The sequence below is a fragment of the Dendrobates tinctorius genome, unplaced genomic scaffold (genome assembly GCF_039654945.1).
Source record: "Dendrobates tinctorius isolate UK_male_01 unplaced genomic scaffold, ASM3965494v1 ptg000115l, whole genome shotgun sequence".
Taxonomy (NCBI): domain Eukaryota; kingdom Metazoa; phylum Chordata; class Amphibia; order Anura; family Dendrobatidae; genus Dendrobates; species Dendrobates tinctorius.
In genome coordinates, this window is record NW_027361783.1 from 23,518,889 (window position 1) to 23,537,580 (window position 18,692).

An 18,692-nucleotide genomic window follows, 5' to 3' on the forward strand; every position below is an offset into this window, starting at 1 on the left:
TCCTACGGTTTCATAACCGCAGCATGTCACTTCTTTGTGCGGAATCCGCAGCGGTTTTACACCTACTCCATTGTAGAGGTGTCAAACCGCAGGCTAATCCGCAGATTAACTGCAGGTCTTTTGACCTGCGGATTTTGCAAAGTCCGCAGCAGAATCCGCAGCGTGTGCACACACCCTTATGCTCTGCTTGGGATGTCACGTCTTGCCACACACCTAACATTTTTGGATGATGGATTGAACAGTTCTCCATGAGATGTTTGGAGCTTGGTCAAATATATATTAATTACATACACACACGTAAAAGTTTGAACACCCCTGCTCAAAATTACAGCTTGTAAATGCTTTTTCAGCCAGTCAGGAGTCTTTCAATTCTTGTCTGAGTGATTTTTATCCATTGTTCCTTGGAAAATTCTTCGAATTCTGTGGGATTCCTGGGTTGCTTTGCATGCACAGCTATTTTGAGGTCTAGCCACAGATTTTCAACAACGTTCAGATCAGGGGACTGAGGGCCATTGTAAAACTTCAGCTTGCGTCTTTTGAGGCAGACTATTGTGGATTTTGATGTGTATTTAGGATCATTAAACATTTGAAGAAGCCATCCTCTTTGTAACTTCAGCTTTTTTTTTTTTTACAGATGGTGTTACATTTCAATCAAGAACTTGTTGAAATTTCATTAAATCCATTCTTTCCTTCTTCCTGTGAAAAGTTCCCCGTGCTATTGGCTGCAACACAACCTCAAAGCATGATTGGAGAGATGGTTAGCAAGATGTTCTTTTCCTGAATTTCTGTGCCCTTTTTCTCCACAGATACCTTTGATCATTGTGGCCAAACAGTTATATTTTAACCTCATTGCGCCACAAGATTTGCTTGCAAAATATATCAGGATTTTTTTTTAGAAGTTCTCTTGCATACCTCTGCTGCTGAATTTTATGGTGAGGACGCAGGAGAGGTTTTCTTCTGATGACTCTTCCATTAAGGCCATATTTGTGCAGGTGTCTCTGAACAGTAAGTAGTACAATGTACCACAACTCCAGAATCTGCGGAATCTTTCTAAAAGGTCTTTTGAAGTCAAGCGGGGGTTACGATTTTTGATTGGTCTTAGAGACCTTATCTTGACCTCCACTGTTTGAAATGTAATTAAGAAATGGCAGTTAAACTGAAGAAATGGCAACTTGAAAACACTTTGATATCTTCTTATAGCCTTCTCCTGCTTTGTAGGCCTCCACCAATTTTGGTTTCTAGAATGCTAGGCAGCTGCTTAGAAGAACCCATTGCAGCAGTTATTTTGGCACAAGGTTAGCGGAAGGCTGGGTTTTTTTATTTCTGGAAAATCTGCATCACCTGGCCTTTCCCAACGATGATAGTGAACAAGCCATAACCCTAACAGGCAAATTAAGGTATTAAACATTGCTCAAAGATATATGAAAACACAAATCTCCTAGGGTGCCCAAACTTTTGCATAGGCCCATTTTCCTTTTTGTAATTTTTAAAATGCAAGAAATATATATTATATATATATACACATATACACACACACACACATATATACACATACATACATGTTTGCATGAAATACAAGGAAATGACTCATCTTTAACTTCAGCCCTTTTACAGATAATTCCACCTTGTCCCAAATACGCCGCGGATACCCCATATGTGGGGGTAAACTACTGTTTGGGCGCATGGCAGAGCTCGGAAGGGAAGGAGCGGCGGTTGACTTTCAGTGCAGAATTGACTGGAATTGAGATTGGACGCCATGTCGTGTTTGGAAAGCCCCTGATGTGCCTAACCAGTGGAAACCCCCCACAAGTGATCCCATTTTGGAAACTAGACCCTTCAAGGAATGTACTTAGATGCATGGTGACCACTTTGAACCCACAGGTGCTTCCCAGAAGTTTATAACTCTTAGGCTGTGTGCTCACGTTGCGTTTTTTAAGCGTTTCTGCAGCGCTTTTAGACAAGCGTTTCTGCTACGGAAACGCTTAAGAAAAGCATCCAATGTAATCATAATGGAATCCGCACATGTTGTGCTAATTGTGCGTTTTTTTCTGCTGCGGAAACGCTAAGCGGAAAAAAACGCAGCATGTTCATTAATTTTGCAGAAACGCACGCGTTTCCGCATACATTCAATTGTATTGTAAAAACGCATAGGAAAACGCATGCAAAAACGCTTAACAAAAGCGTCAAAAACGCTTACAAAAGCGCTTCATAAAAGGCATGCGTTTTCCCGGGAAGAGGGTGTGCGTTTCCGCTCAGGAATATTATGCATGAAAAACACTACGTGGGCACATAGCCTAAGCCTTGAAAATAATAAAATCACATTTTCCTCACAAAGATTATTATTTTATTTTAATAAGGGTAACAGAAGAACTTGCACCTTACAATTTGTCGTGCAATTTCTCCCGAGTACAACCATACGCTATATGTAGGGGAATACTACTTTTGAGGCACAGTGCAAAGCTCAGAAGTTAAGAGGCTCCATATTGGAGTTCAGATTTTGCTGGAATGGTTTGAGGGTGCCAAGTCACATTGGCAGAGGCCCTGAGGTGCCAGAACAACATAAACCCCTTATATGTGAACTCATTTTACTAACTACACTCCCCAATTAATTCATCTAGGGGTGCAGTGATCATATTAAGACCACATGAGAATCACAGTTTTACACCACTGAGCGGTGAAGAATGAATAAATTACATTTTTACCACTAAAATGTTGTTTTAGTCCCAAGTTTTTAATTTTTCTAAGGGCAAATAGGAATTTTTTTTTTTTTTTTACACAAAAAAAAAAAAAAGAGGTTCATTTTTTCCTGAGTGCGTCAATACGCTACATGTAAATCAGGAAATGTGTTTTAGGCAAAGCTCAGAAGGCAAGGATCGCCAGAACTTTCGGTTCTGATTTGCAGGTGCCATGATCCACTGGGTGAGCCCATGAAGTGCCAGAACAGCAGAACCCCCCATAAGTGACCTCATTCTACAAACTACACTTCTCAATGAATTCATCTAGGGGTGCAGTGATCATATTGACACCATGGGTGTGTCACAAAATTTTATACCATTGGCCAGTGAAGACAAAACTATATTTTTACTGCCAAAATTTTGTTTTAGCCCAAGATTTTACATTTTCACACAAAGTGGGTAAAAATGGTACCAAAATTTGTCCAACAATTTCTACTGAATGTGGCAATACCCCATATGTGGCTGTACAGTACTATTTATCCATATGGAGAGAATCAGGAGGAATAGAGCGCTATTTGACTCCTGGATCGCAGATTTACCTAGAACAGTTTGCGGACTCCATATACAGAGACACTAATTGCTATAAAGGGCAGAATCCCCCTCAAGTAACCCCATTTGGGAAACTATACCCATTGGGAAATTTATCTACAGGTGTAGTGCCAATTTTGACTCCATGGATATTTTCCAGAAACAAGCAGCAATGAATGTTGCTAAGTGAAAATTGCAAACTGCCATTGTAGTGACTAGTACACTGTACGTTGCAGTCACCAGTATGTTATGCCCAGCCCGTGCTTCTGCAGACATGCACCCATAAGATAGGCAGGCTCTCATCGCTTCAGAAATGCCAAACGTGGACATAAAGTGGTTTAGGTACACTGCGAGGCTCAGAAGGAGGGGGGCATTTGGATTTGGAAGCGCAGATTTTGCTGAATTTCTTTTGGCGGGTGAGGAGCCATTTCGCTTTTCCAGAGCCTTTGTGCTACCACATGGAAGCCCCCTATATTTCTGTTGACAGATGATGGACCTGAGTGAGGGATTGCTTTTTTGTGGATTGCGTTGAAGCTTTTATTGGGAACATATTATATAATGTTTGGGATCACATTTATCCGGTGCTCTACGCTGAGCACTTACTTTGGGGTTTCCACCTAAATCTCTGAGTGACGTGATTAAAATGAAACCCCTGAGGAATACATTCACTATAATTCTATAATGAGGCAGCAGAGTTACCCTGAACTCTACCTAGCCTCTTTTCAGCAGGGGTCCTTTTCAGAAGTGCACAAATTTGTGGCCGACGGCACTTTTAATGCAATCCTAAAAAGACAGACACTGCCGGATCACAGGTCATACAGCGTCCAGAGTGCCTCCACCTGCCTCATTATAGAGAATCTTCTGTCGGGGGTTCCATTTGATTCACGTATTTATTTCAGAGATTTACACGGAAACCCTGGTGTAAGTTCTCAGCACAGAGTGCAGGATAAATGTGCACAGAGCGTTAATGCAATCTTTGGAAGGCAGAATGAAAAAAATCAACAGGATGTGAAGAATGGGATTATTTTAAGCCGTTCCACGTGCAGTATAAGTGATTAGGCGGCTTTTTTTCTTTGGGTCAGTGCGATTACAGCGATATCAGATTTATATCGGGTTTTTAGGTTTGGCAGCGGTCACACACTAGAAGATGTTTTTTATTGCAAAAAATAGTTTTTCCATATTTTGGTCCACAGAGCCATGTGAGATCTTGATTTTTGCAGGACGAGTTGACGTTTTTATTGATACCATTTTTGGGCACATGACTTTTTAATTGCTTTCTATTCCGATTTTTGGGAGAATGAATAAAAACCAGGAATTTTTTTTTTTTTTTTTAGAGGGGGGCTATGCTGTTCCGTGTGGTAAAATTGATAAGGCAATTTTATTCTTCGGGTCAGTACGATTACAGCGATATCTCATTTATATAGTTTTATGGTTTGGTGCTTTTACACAATAAAAACTATTTTATAGACAAAATTATTTTTGCATCGCTTTATTCTGAGAGCTATAACTATTTTTTCGTTGATGGAGCTGTATGCAGCTTGTTTTTTTTTTGGGACAAGACTACGTTTTCAGCGGTACCATGTTTATTTACATCCGTGTTTTTTATCGCATTTTAATCCACTTTTTGTTAAGCAGTACGATGAAAAGCATTTTTTTGCATTTTTTTTACGGCGTTCACTAAAAGGTGGGGCAGTTTTATAGGTCAGGTCGTTGTGGGCGCGGCGATACCAAATATGTGTACTTTTATTGTTTATATATTTTTCATTCATATATTAATAGATACAATATATTCTAATTTTTAAAAAAATATTTTTACAATTATTCAAAGGTTTGTTTTTTTTTTATACATTTTTTTTACTTAGTCCCACAATGGAACAATCATTTTTTGGAGACTGATCGCTTCTATAGCATGGGGATGCAGCAGCATCTCCATGCTCTAGAAACTGTCAGCTCTGCAGTGACAGGGAAAGTTGCTCATCATGCACTGCGCATGATCAGCAAGTTTCCTAGCTCTGGTGACTCGGATGTCATCATGACGACATCGGGTCACGATGGCAACGATTGGGACCCCACATCACATCGCAGGGTCTCTGATGCAAAAGCAGAGGGGCTGTCAGTTCTCTGCCGGCTCTCGGAATGCAGCAATCTCGCTCGATCGTAGCATTTCGGGGGTTAAAGTGCCCGGAGCGGTGCGTGACTGCTCCTTGCACTTAGTTGCGTGTGTTAGCTGTCAGAATCAGATGACACCCGGCGGCGATCACCTGCACACCATCCGTGTGCATGGGCAATAGCGCAGCGTAATATTCCGGCCCTGGTCAGATAGACCCAGGTCACATGGACGGATTATTACGTCTAATGTCAGAAAGGGGTTAAATGGAATCTGTCTCCAGGATTTTGCTACTCCAGAGTGCTGCACGATATAGGGGTAACAACCCAGATTCAAATTATGCATCACTTTGCTGTTTGCTTCAATTTTGATTAAAAAAAAAAAGTGTTTGCTGCTGATCTACCAGTTCCCTGAATGCCGAGCTCTGTATATAGCCCTGCACCCACCTCTGATTGGCAACTTTCTGTTTACTCTGTGCATAGGTAGAAAGCAGACAATCAGTGGTGAGGTGGCTTATATAGAGATATCATGGCAGCAGGTTTACTATTACTCTAATGATAAGATCAGTATTATCAGCAATAGATTATGAAAACAATTGCAAGAGCCCAGTAATTGACACATTGCTGGAATCAGAATCTCCGTCTCTACATTATACTGCTCTCAGATTAGGTAGTCAACATATTGTTAACATATTTTCTTTTTTTTCCGTAATTTTTTCAAAATAAAAATATTAACCATAGCAGCTATGGTAATCAGACAAATGATGTTATAATTATCAATGTGAATACTATGATTCAATTAGAAAACATAATATTCAAAAACAGGAGGTCCCCAGAAATTTAAAAAAATATAGACAAAATTGGCAAGATTCACTATTCACAATATTCAAATATTGCGTTATTGACTGCTCTTTTCCATTGCATTGATTAAACACTGGAAATGCTTGTAAAGGCTTTATTCACTCTTTATGAACGAATGTACATCGATATAAAGTGATATGGTTGTATTCTGCTTCCCTTTAGTGTATTTTTCACACTGTATGTGAGCAGTTACCCAAGGCTGAGTTGTCTGAGTACATTTTGGTGGAGTTGGTATAAAATGGACTGAAAATATATTATCAATTGGGTTTAGTAGTACAATGCAATATGGGCTGTGATTTTTTTCATAAGAATTTGGGAAAATTATGAAATGTCCTATAAATGTCTGTTCCGTTCCTGATGTAAGGATCTCGGCTTTTAGTTGAGATGAATCTGTGCTGCACTGAGGTTTGGCTTACAGACTCCACAGCACTGCAGTTGACTTAATCTTGAAACCTGTGTAGTTTGTAAGTATCCCTCAGAAGCACTATACATACAGTGGCATGTAACAGTTTGGGCACCCCGGTCAAAATTACTGTTAATGTTAACAGTTAAGAAAGTTGAAGATGAAATGATCTCTAAAAAAACCTGAAGTTAAAAATGACACATTTCCTTTGTATTAAAGGCAAAGAAAAAAAAAAAATATAGATATACACACATATATATAAAATGGGCTGATGTAAACATTTGGCCACTCTTGGAGATTGTGTGCTCAGATAATGTTGACCAAGGTTTCAGACCTTAATTAGCCCGTTAGGGTTATGGCTTGTTCACCATCATCATTAGGCAAGGCCAGAATAAGCAAACTTCCCAGAATTATAAAAACCCAGCCTCCTCTAACCTTGTGCCAAAAAACAGCAGCCATGGGTTCTTCTAAGCAGCTGCCCAGCTCTCTGAAAAGTGATGGTTGTCTACAAAGGAAGAGAATGTTGTAAGAAGATAGCAAAGAGTTTCCATGTTGCCCTTTCCTCAGTTCGAAAAGTAATTAAGAAATATCTGTTAACAGAAACAGTAGAGGTCAAGATAAGGTCTGGAAGACCAAGCAAAATTTCAGTGAAACCTGCACTTAAGATTGCTAGAGAGGCAAATCAGAACCCCAGCTTGACGGCAAAAGACATTCAGAAAGATTCAGCAGACTCTAGAGCTGTGGTACATTGTTCTACTGCTCAGAGACACCTGCACAAATAAGGCCTTCTTGGGAGAGTTAAGGCTGGTAGTGCAATAAGAGACAGCGCTGCTGTAGTAGAATTCAAGATATCTTTATTGCCAACGCATTTCCTGAGCCAGTCCCAGCTCACTTCATCAGGGCCCTGATGAAGTGAGCTGGGACTGGCTCAGGAAACGCGCTGGCAATAAAGATATCTTGAATTCTACTACAGCAGCGCAGTCTCTTATTGCACTACCAGCCTTCTCTTTGTACCTAGTCCTTGGACCTCATGCAGACTGCTGCAGCTGTTCTATGCGATTATAGGTGTTGTGACTCTCACAACCCTGTCAGGTGAGCCTAACATTTGCTGTGCACTCTTCTACTTTCCATACAGACCTGTCAAGGTGAAAATATATTTTCTTATATAACTTTTATACTTTTATACTGTGAAACAATAAGTTTTTCCTAATTGCTTGCTAATGCAAATGTAACTGTATTAAAGATGGCTGCCAGTGTTCACTTTCACTTAAATTCAGTGTCTAAGTTAAGTTAAGTTTCATTTCTCCTAAAAAAAGATAACTCAGGAATGTGAAGAAGAAGTAACCATCGGGAGACTTTTTGACGAATCAGAGAGAGACTGGACACTAGATGTATACTGCATAAACCCCGCCTAATGCACGCCTTCCCCTAACACTCAATATAGTATTGTGTATTTGTAAATAAAGCCAGTTGTTGTACTGCTCCTGACAGGTGTGGATGCGGGACATTAGCTAAGACTGAATCAGCTGCGTGTCTGAGTCATTCTTAATTGGTACCAGATGTTTTGCGCTCGCACAATGATTTGGAATGACTGGTGAATGAGGATTTATTGTCGTTTACGACCCCGACAATTTGGAGCCCAACGGGGGGCGTGGACAGTGATCCGAGGCTCCTCTGGACCCATGCCTGGATGTCTGTGGATGATACCTGTAGTGGCTGACCTCGAGGACTGATCACCCTCCAAAACACGGTAAGTGAGATCATATACACTGTATGTGTCACACTTGCTAGTGTCTCAGCCGTTATTGGTTTGTCTGTGGTCTCCTTGGGTCTGAGGGGTGACCGGTCGAGTGGTGAGACTGAGTGCGATCCTGTGCCACGCTCTGAACCAGCAACTGAGAGACGTCGCATTATGCGCGTCCTCGTGTACACCACACCTCCTCCACCGGTCATTGTACTCCATTTAACCACCCTACCCGTGACTATTGTCTAGTAGTGAAGTGGAGTGATAAATTGAGCTAGTTGCAGATTGTGGGGCAACTTAGAGGAAGGGATAGGAGACGCAGCCTCTGTGATATTGTACCAACTAGGTAATTAAGACGTCCCGAGAAGGGACCACCTGTATTTCTGTGGAGGGCTCTCACTAGGAGACCGCCTCCCGACTGTTGGAATATCGTGGCAGGATAATCTGTTAATCACTGCTGTTCAAGGTTAGGGAAAGGAAATATTGAGCGCGAGGCTCTTTTCCTAGTACGTCGAACGTGAGGCTCCGTACTGTGGAACATCAGTGTTGATATCGCTGCCAGTGGTTTTTCTGCAGAGAACCATAGTATTCTGTAAGAGTCATGCTGCGTATCTTAAAGCAGAAGAAGTCTGTGCCCCACAAGTTAGATGAGGATGCTGTGGAGGTCAAGGAAATAGTAGAGTCACGGGAAGGCAAGAAGGCAGTCAAGAATGTTGAGAGATTGTATAAGCATGTAGGATTGCCCTCGTCAGGGAGATTACAGCCGGCTATGTGGCATAATCTCATAGAGAACAAACGAGGCATGTTGAAAGATAAAGGATTGTTAGAACAAGCACAAGCTCATCTGCGAGTTGCGCGAGGCTTGAAGAATGAAGGATGGAAAGAGATTGATGGGGAAGGAGGATCAGACAATGCGGAACCTGTGTTTGGTTATAAAATGCCTTTGAACTGTGATCTTATAGATTGTAAAATGGCCGCCGTGCCACTGATGATGAAAATGCAGTCCCAACCACCGCCCTATAATGGCGACAAGACGAGCTCTCCAGAAGCGTGGGTGTGTCCTGTTTGTGGCGTGCAGAATCCAACCTGGGTGGAAACCTGCCGTGTGTGTGGGGCGGGCCGTCCTTGGGGTTCCGCCCAGACCATGGACGGAAGTGGGGCATGCCACGCCTCCACCGGCAGCCATCTTGGTGCACCCGGAATTCCTCCCCAGCCACTATGTCCGCTGGTAACACTTTCCGGCGAGTACTATCAGGGACCACCACTTCCTGAGAAAACTCCGGCACCGACCGATGCTGTTCCCACCTCTAATGTTCCTGTTTCTGTTCCGGCCTCTGGGCCTAGTCTCCCGGTGCAACCCACTGTGATATTTGTAAATACACCTGGTCAAGGTCCCTTCACTCTTGATGCCCTGACCGGCAGTACGGCTTTCCGGTCCGTAATGCGTATGAGGCGCCAAGCTATCGGAGATGATGAGGGATCAGAAGATTCTGACAATCAGGTTGCTACAATTCCCCCTGCCCCGCCACTGCTATTAGGTCCGTTCGAATCCCCCCGGCCCGGAAGGAGCCCACTACCTACCCCTCTCAACAAATCCTCTAGGTTGCCCCATGACCCTGAAATCTGGTTCCCCTGTCATTCACGCTATTACATCACACCTCAGGGCTCCCAGGTTCTTTTCTCAGTGGGGTATGGGGACATAGTTACCCACCAGGTAGGAGCCATAGTGAACCCAGCTAACTCTACCCTGTCGCATAGAGGTGGTTTGGCCCAACAGATAGCTAAAAAGGGAGGCCCAGCCATAACCCAAGAGTGTCAGGCCTACCTTACCAATTATGGCCCCTTGCATCCAGGAGACGCTATGTCCACCCAGGGAGGGAATTTGCCCTGTGATATAGTGTTACACACTGCAGGCCCTATATATGATTACAGGACACCCGAGCATTGCCGTACAATATTGCAGACCGCCTTACAGACAGTGCTTATCTTTGCAGGACGGCTAGGGAGAGATACACTTCCTCGTAGAACTTTGGCTATACCATTGATATCTTCAGGACTCTTTGGATACCCACTGGGCCCCTGTATGAAGGAACACGTTGAAGTCATCAAGAATTGTCTCCAATCAACCCCAGATCTCGATTTACAAGAAGTTAGGATCGTCTGTTACCATGAATCCGGATTAGAGGGCATCATGCCCTTGGTAGCTGAATACATGATACCACTGATGCACACAGGTATAAAGCCCCTGGATGAGGTAATATCCACAGCACCCCCAACTGCCCCGAAGGATGAGGCAGTGACACATGACGAAGAAGAAGAAGGGCTGAAGCTGAAATACAAACCCTTCACTCCGGTACAAATTGATGCTATTGTTAACAAGTTACCTGACCCGGACAAATTTCCCATGCAGTATGTAAGGAAACTGGAACAGACTAGGAGCATCTACGGGGCTACATGGTCTGATCTATCAGGCATCACCTCAATCAAAGCCTCCGAATATTTTCTCCCCACCATCATGAAGGAATTGGACCCCACTAAAGCAGGACCTCTCAACAAGTTCAAGTCTGGAAAGGAGTTTATCGCTCAACTCACAAAGTGGGCCCAGGATCGTCTCTGTGACGAAGCAGGATCAATACAGGATATACAACAAGAATCTGGTGAAGCTGTGGAGAAATACGCTGCCAGACTAACTATGCAGTTTGAAGACTTGGGTTATTCAACTCATGTGAAGACGCAGGCAGCCTTGTTGGTCCGTGCTTTTATTGATGGTCTGGAAGATCCACTGAAGGATAAGGTCATGAAGCTTCGTCCCGAATTACCTGATGGTCCCCTAAAACAGGCCCTCACTGTTGTGAAGAGTTATCAGAAAATGCTTCAAAGGGAAGAAAAAGAAGCAGAAAAGGAAGCAGAGAAGGAAGCACAGAAGGACAAAGGCAAGAAGAAACCAACCATGTATATGGCAGAAGCCTCAGAAGTACCTGTTATGGTGTATCAGGCTCAGGATCGGTATGGATCACCACGCTTGAGGCCGAGAGGGTCCCAGGGCCAAAACTACAGGGACAGACCAGTTCGTGATGACCAAGGGAGACCTCTGTGTTGGGAGTGTGCCAGCCCTGGTCATATGAGAAGAAGTTGTCCTCGCAGGGGGCACCCTCAGAGACCTCTTCCTCCTCCACACTCATGAAGTTCAGGCCAACCGGTGCCCACTTTTCCCGCCACCTGTACTTCCTCGTCTTGTGGTACAGTGACCCTGGAAGTGGACAATCAACCTCTCAAGTTCTTAGTGGACACTGGGGCGGCCACCTCTGTTATCTCGTCATCTCAGCTGCCTCCTACAATCTCCCTGTCTTCAGATTTCCTCACATGTATTGGAGTTGAAGGTCAACAAACCTCATCACCACTCACTGTTCCCGTCCCAGCTGGCCCATTATCTGGTGTCTTTGCCAAATTTCTGGTGTCTGAAACCTGCCCCGTCAACCTTCTAGGAGCTGACCTCCTTCAAAGGCTTCACGCTACCATCATCTTCGGTGATCAAGGGATGGAATTGCAATTACAAGATCCTGCCTCACAACAAGGCACTGAAGATCGTTGTGTCCTTAAGGCTTTCCCTCTGATGATGATGACTCTGCAAACGACACCTTCCCCGGATTTGCCCAATCTACCTACCACTCTGTGGTCAACTGGACCTGAGGATGTGGGTCTGCTCAAAGTGCCTCCAGTAAAAGTCCACCTCAAACCTGGGCACCCATACCCCAGACTACCTCAGTATCCGCTTAAGGCTGCCCAAGAGCGGAGCCTTGGAGTTCAGATTACCTCCCTCTTACATTCTGGAGTGCTAATCAGATGTGTTTCACCCTGTAACACACCCCTGTTTCCAGTGAAGAAGAAGACAGCTCCTGGAGACCCTCCGAAGTACAGACTTGTACAGGACCTCAGAGCAGTCAATTCAGCCACCATCTTGGAAACTCCTGTGGTACCCAACCCAAACACCTTGCTTTCTCAAGTGCCTACTTCAGCAACACTCTTCACCGTTATTGACCTGGCTAATGCTTTCTTCAGTGTCCCGCTTCATGAAGACTCACAGTTTTTATTTGCCTTCACGTTTCAAGGATCTCAGCTGACCTGGACCAGGACACCACAGGGTGCCCAGAACTCCCCTAACCAGTTCACTCATGCTATGAAGATGACCCTGGATCCGTGGGTGTTACAGAATCTTCATGTCACGCTTCTCCAGTATGTTGATGACCTACTCCTCTGTGGAACTGAAGAGAATCTGTTTGCTGCTTCTGAGTCCTTGCTCCTTTTTCTTCATTCTGCCAACTGCAAAGTCTCAAAGGCCAAGGTCCAGTGGTGCAAAGAGAAAGTCGTCTTCCTCGGACACTGCATCTCTCAAGGCTCGAGACACCTCACCGAGGACAGAAAACATGCAATCGAGGATATCCCTTATCCAAAGACATACTCTGCTATGCAGTCTTTCTTAGGACTCATTACCTACTGCAGACAGTGGATTCCGGATGCTTCAAGACTCATGCAACCTTTGTATGATTGCCTCAAGACTGGAGGACCGGACTGGGATCATGCTGAAAATCCGTATATCTATGCTCAGCAAAAGGACTGTTTCCTGGCTCTCAAGGAAGCTGTTGTCAGCGCCCCTGCTCTGGGTCTCCCTGACTACACTCAGCCGTTTCATCTCTTTGTTTCAGAATCTGAAGGACATGCCTCTGGTGTGCTGGCACAGAAACATGCTGATCGTTTCCGTCCTCTGGCCTACTACTCAGCCAGGCTAGACCCTGTTGCCAGAACTGCTCCTTCCTGCCTCAAGGCTGTGCATGCAGCCCATGTTCTTCTGGATAAGTCTGCTGACATAGCACTTGGTCATGACTTGGTCATTCAAGCTGGACATGATCTCTCTGCTGTCCTCCAACAAACATCTCCTAAGCATCTAACGAGCCAAAGACATCTCAGACTTCAGTGCTCTCTACTTCTGCCCTCCAACATCACCTTCCAGAAATGTACTACCATCAACCCAGCCACTTTGCTTCCACATTCTAGGGGGGAGTTCCCTGACGGGTATAAGGACTTACCAGACGGGAGGTCACCTGATGACCCGCATGACTGTGTAAAAGCACTGGAACAAGAAGCCTCTGCACCACAAAATGTGGTAACTCAAGAACTTCTCAACCCTGATTTGTAACTATGGACTGATGGATCTCGATTTGCAGACTCTTATGGCAAGTTCCACACTGGATATGCGGTCACCACTGAAACAGAAGTCCTTCTGGCTGAAGCCTTGCCACCTCACCTTTCGGCTCAAGAAGCCGAACTTGTGGCCCTACAACAAGCATGTTATCTAGCAGAAGGGAAGACGGCCAATGTCTACACTGACTCAAGATACGGCTATGGAATCTGTCACGATTTTGGATTCCTGTGGAAGTCCCGAGGGTTCATTACGGCTACAGGAACCCCTGTTAAACATGCACTAAGGATTAAAGCCCTGATGAAGGCATTGGAGCTACCTGTACAAATTGCGGTGATCAAGGTCAAAGCTCACGGGAAAGTCAATTCGAAGGAGACTAGAGGAAACCATTTAGCAGATCAAGCTGCTGCCATAAAGAATGTCTCAGCAAAGTGGGAAGAAGAAGAAACAGCACCAGAAAAACCCTGTTGGGAAGGCACTGATACACCTGTGATGCCTGTGCTTACCAGAGCACAAACAAGAGAACAGGCAACCAAAGAAGCTACCCAAGCCGAAGAAGAACGAGACTTTGAGAAGTCCGAAGCCCGAAGAAAGAAGAGGGAGTTGATAGAAGACATGGAAATGGAATACCCTGCCACCGGATTTGTCTGGAAGCCAGCCCGACCACCTGAAGAGAGATTGTGGGAAGAACAAAAGTTGACCTCTAAAGAAGAAAAGAAGCAGTGGGAAGCTGCAGGAGCCATTCATGGGAATCGTAGTTCTGCCGGACAAAACCAATTTCCTAGACTCTATAAGGTGGATGGGAAACCCTGTCTACCCAAAAGAATGTATCCAGCCGTTGCAGCATGGGCTCATGGATCAACTCATCGAGGAAAGAACCAAGCTCTGGCCTGTATCAAGAAGCTCTACTGGGCCCCAGGAATCTCTACCACTGTCACAGCCTACTCAAGAGCCTGCCCAGTCTGTGCCATCTGTAACCCAACAGCCACCGCCAAGGTTCCACTTCAGCATCTTGCCAAACCAGACTACCCTTGGCAGAGAATCCAGGTTGATCATATTCAGATGCCCAAGTCAGGAAAGTATGAGTACGTCCTAGTGGCTGTGGATATGTTCTCAGGATGGCCCGAAGCCTACTCAGTGACCAACATGACTGCCAAAACTACAGCTAAGAAGCTTATCACTGAAATTTCGTGCAGATTTGGAATTCCCGAAGTTGTTGAATCAGATCAAGGCCCAGCCTTCACTGCCAATGTCTACGAGGAATTGTGGCACATGTTAGGGACAGATTTGGGTCTGCACACCCCCTATCACCCCTCCAGTTCAGCCAAAGTTGAGAGAATGAACTCCACAATTAAGACCCAGTTGCTTAAAATGAGCCAGGACCACCCACTCCCATGGCCAGATTTGCTCCCCGTGGTCCTATACCATATCAGACACACCCCACAGGGAAAACACGGCCTGACTCCCTTTGAGATTCTTTTTGGTGCTCCACCTAAAATAGGAGACATTAGGCCACAAGAGTTGTCTGAGACAAATGATAAAGTTGTACAATTTGTGATTGCATTGTCTAAGGAACTGTCTAACACCCACTCTACAGTTTCTGCTTCTCTTCCAGAATCCACAGGTGACGTGGTCCATGACTTTGTGCCAGGAGACCTGGTGTATGTGAAAAAGTTTGTGCGCAGAGATTGTCTCCAGCCGAGATTTGAAGGACCCCACACGGTGATCCTGGTCACCCCTACTGCAGTAAAACTTGAAGGAAAAAGCACCTGGATTCATGCTTCACACTGTAAAAGAGACCGAACCAGTGTTTAGTCACAGTAGTGACTGAAGGGAAATGTTGCTGTTGTTTTTGACCTTGGGACTGGGGGCCATCCTCGCCCCTACCTCTTCGGCCCCTATTGTAAATAAGAATTCTGGTCCCTTTATTCTCTGGGTAAACCTGACAGCACCGGTGAATATCTGGCGATTTGATTTCTGTGATGTAGTCAAGTGCCTTGAGACTGAACGGGTGGTAGAGGGGATCATCCAGTTCTATATGTGTGTTACCAGACAAGACAACAATAATTGTCATTATTGGACAGATGCTGCCTGGAGTACGGGGAATAATTGGGGATATAAACCTAGCGAAGCCATGTTCCCCAAGGATGGGACGGGTAGGAGTCTTCGTGAGAGAATGCATCTAACAGCCCTTCTGCAACCATTTAGGGGCTGTAAATGGGGTAGAAGCTGTCACCCCCTTCTCCTAAATCTTGAAAGCCCTCAATCTGCTGATCTGCAGACGTTCGTACTAGGAAGGCATTATAATTATGTATTTAGTGCTGGACCTTATGCGTATTTAGGCCATATACGGCTTCAGGATATTAGCTTCAGACCAACCAAGGCCCCCGTTACCAGTACACCTAAAATAGGCCCAGGTGAGCGTTTGCAAAATGTAGTTAATGAAGTGATCCCCATTCCAGGTCTCAGTTGGCAAGAGGTTTTCTCCATAGAAACACAAACAGCCCCAAGGAAAAATTTGTGGTTAGAATGGGTGAGGTACAATGTAAAAGTCCAGAATATCTCTGTAGGATGTATTGCTTGTGCTGCTGCGAATACACACCTATACACACATGCATTGCTTTTCCCTGATGACAACACCACTGCCTGTGTCATGAATTTGTTGAAAGGTTTGAAGCCCACTGATTGCCCAGATTACGTCCCACTAATTCATAAGGAACCCAAACTAAAGGTCCCAGGAGAAGTAACTGTATTAGCTGACAATTACACCTGCTATAATTCCCACGACACCACAGGTACACCAGTAGGGATCTTCGAGACAGGTTTCTGCAAAGAGAATAGTTCTCTAGATACTGACTTGTTAATCAAACATACACAATATATGTATGACATTTATTGGTTATGTGGAGATGGTAAGCTCCGTCCTAGGTTGCCAAATGCCTGGACAGGCCAATGCACCCTTGTTAAACTAGCTATGCAGTTCAAGATTCTACCCTGGGATCCAAAGATACCTGATGAACCTACCAGGAAAAGGAGAAGCCTCGATCAGCTCCATATGAGTTATGAAGAAGATCCACTAGTATATATTGATGCTATTGGAGTGCCAAGGGGGGTGCCTGACCAATTTAAAGCCCAGAACCAGATCTATGCTGGCTTTGCTTCTATAATCCCACAGGTGCAGATTAATAAAAATGTTGAATGGATCAATTACATATATTACAGTGAACAAAGGTTTGTCAATTTCAGCCAAGATGCCTTCCAAGGTATAGTTGAAGAATTGGGCCCTAACACTAGAATGACACTCCAAAATCGACTAGCCCTTGATATGATATTAGCTGAGAAAGGAGGAGTTTGTGGGATGGTGGGAGAGGAGTGTTGTACCTATATCCCTCAGAACTCTGGAGTGAATGGAAAAACCATGATAGCCCTTAAAAAGATAACTGGGTTAGCAGCAGAATTGAAAACTAATGCTGGAGTAGACACATCTTTCTTTTCCGGCTGGTTGGGTGGACTCAAGGGATTCCTTCAACAAGCTTGTATAGTACTGATTGCCCTCCTTGTAATTGGATCGATAACTCTTTGTTGTGTTATTCCCCTGTATAAAAAGGTTATTGCCAAAGCAACTCCGACTGGCACCTTCCTCAATCAAGAAGTAGACCCACCAGAGTACGATGGTACTGATCTAGGGGAGATCCCTAAGTATATTCCCCTCAAGAGAGTAGACAAAACCCCCCATTCTCAGATGATGTTAAGAGACTTAGTTTAGGGACAGCGGGAGAACTCCATGTGAGGTTAGTGAAGGGTTCAGCTGCCTGGAGGCCTCTCGCTAGGGGAGAGCTTCTGAGGTGTCTGGATGAAGAAATCCACCTCCCCTTTTCCCATCGCATGGACAGTCTCGAAGGATCTTTCATTAAGGGAAAAACTTAGTGTTTAGGGGGGATTGTCAAGGTGAAAATATATTTTCTTATATAACTTTTATACTTTTATACTGTGAAACAATAAGTTTTTCCTAATTGCTTGCTAATGCAAATGTAACTGTATTAAAGATGGCTGCCAGTGTTCACTTTCACTTAAATTCAGTGTCTAAAGAGTTAAGTTAAGTTTCATTTCTCCTAAAAAAAGATAACTCAGGAATGTGAAGAAGAAGTAACCATCGGGAGACTTTTTGACGAATCAGAGAGAGACTGGACACTAGATGTATACTGCATAAACCCCGCCTAATGCACGCCTTCCCCTAACACTCAATATAGTATTGTGTATTTGTAAATAAAGCCAGTTGTTGAACTGCTCCTGACAGGTGTGGATGCGGGACATTAGCTAAGACTGAATCAGCTGCGTGTGAGTCATTCTTAATTGGTACCAGATGTTTTGCGCTCGCACAATGATTTGGAATGACTGGTGAATGAGGATTTATTGTCGTTTACGACCCCGACAGACCTACGCATTGGAAGCGCCCTGTCTCCCCCTTTTTCTTTCTTGGGAGAGTTATCAGAAGAAAACCTCTCCTGAGTCCTCACCATAAAATTCAGCATCAGAAGTATGCAAGAGAACATCTAAACAATCCTAATGTTTTTTGGAAACAAATCCTGTGGACCGATGAGGTTAAAAGAGAACTCTTTGGCGACAATTATCAAAAGTATGTGTGGAGAAAAAAGGACACAATTCAGGAAAAAAAAAAACATCTCGCCAATAATTAAGCATGGAGATGGTTCAATCATGCATGGGGTTGTGTTGTAGCCAATGGCACAGGGAACATTTTAGAGATCAAGGAAATAATGGATTCACGGAAATGTCAACAAAATTCTTGATGCAAACATAAAATTTGTAAAAAAAAAAAAAAAAAAAAAAAAGCTGAAGTTGAAAAGCGGATGACTTCTACAAATGGATAACAACCATAAAACACACATCAAAATCCACAATAGACTACATCAAAAGGCACAAGCTGAAACTTTTAATATGGCTCTCACAGTCCCCTGAATATCACTGAAAATTTGTGGCTAGACCTCAAAATAGCATTGTATGCAAGACGACCCAGGAATCTTACAGAACTAAAAAAAATTTTTTCAAAGAAAAAAGGATAAAAATCATTGAAAGACTCCTGGCTGGCTACAAAAAGCG

At 44.0% G+C, this 18,692-nt stretch overlaps 1 protein-coding gene across 2 annotated transcripts in view; it reads right to left on the minus strand.

Annotated features, from left to right (window-relative positions):
- Nucleotides 1-18,692, minus strand: part of CEP192 (centrosomal protein 192) — a 325,551-nt gene that overhangs the window by 116,135 nt on the left and 190,724 nt on the right. The window lies entirely within an intron of this gene.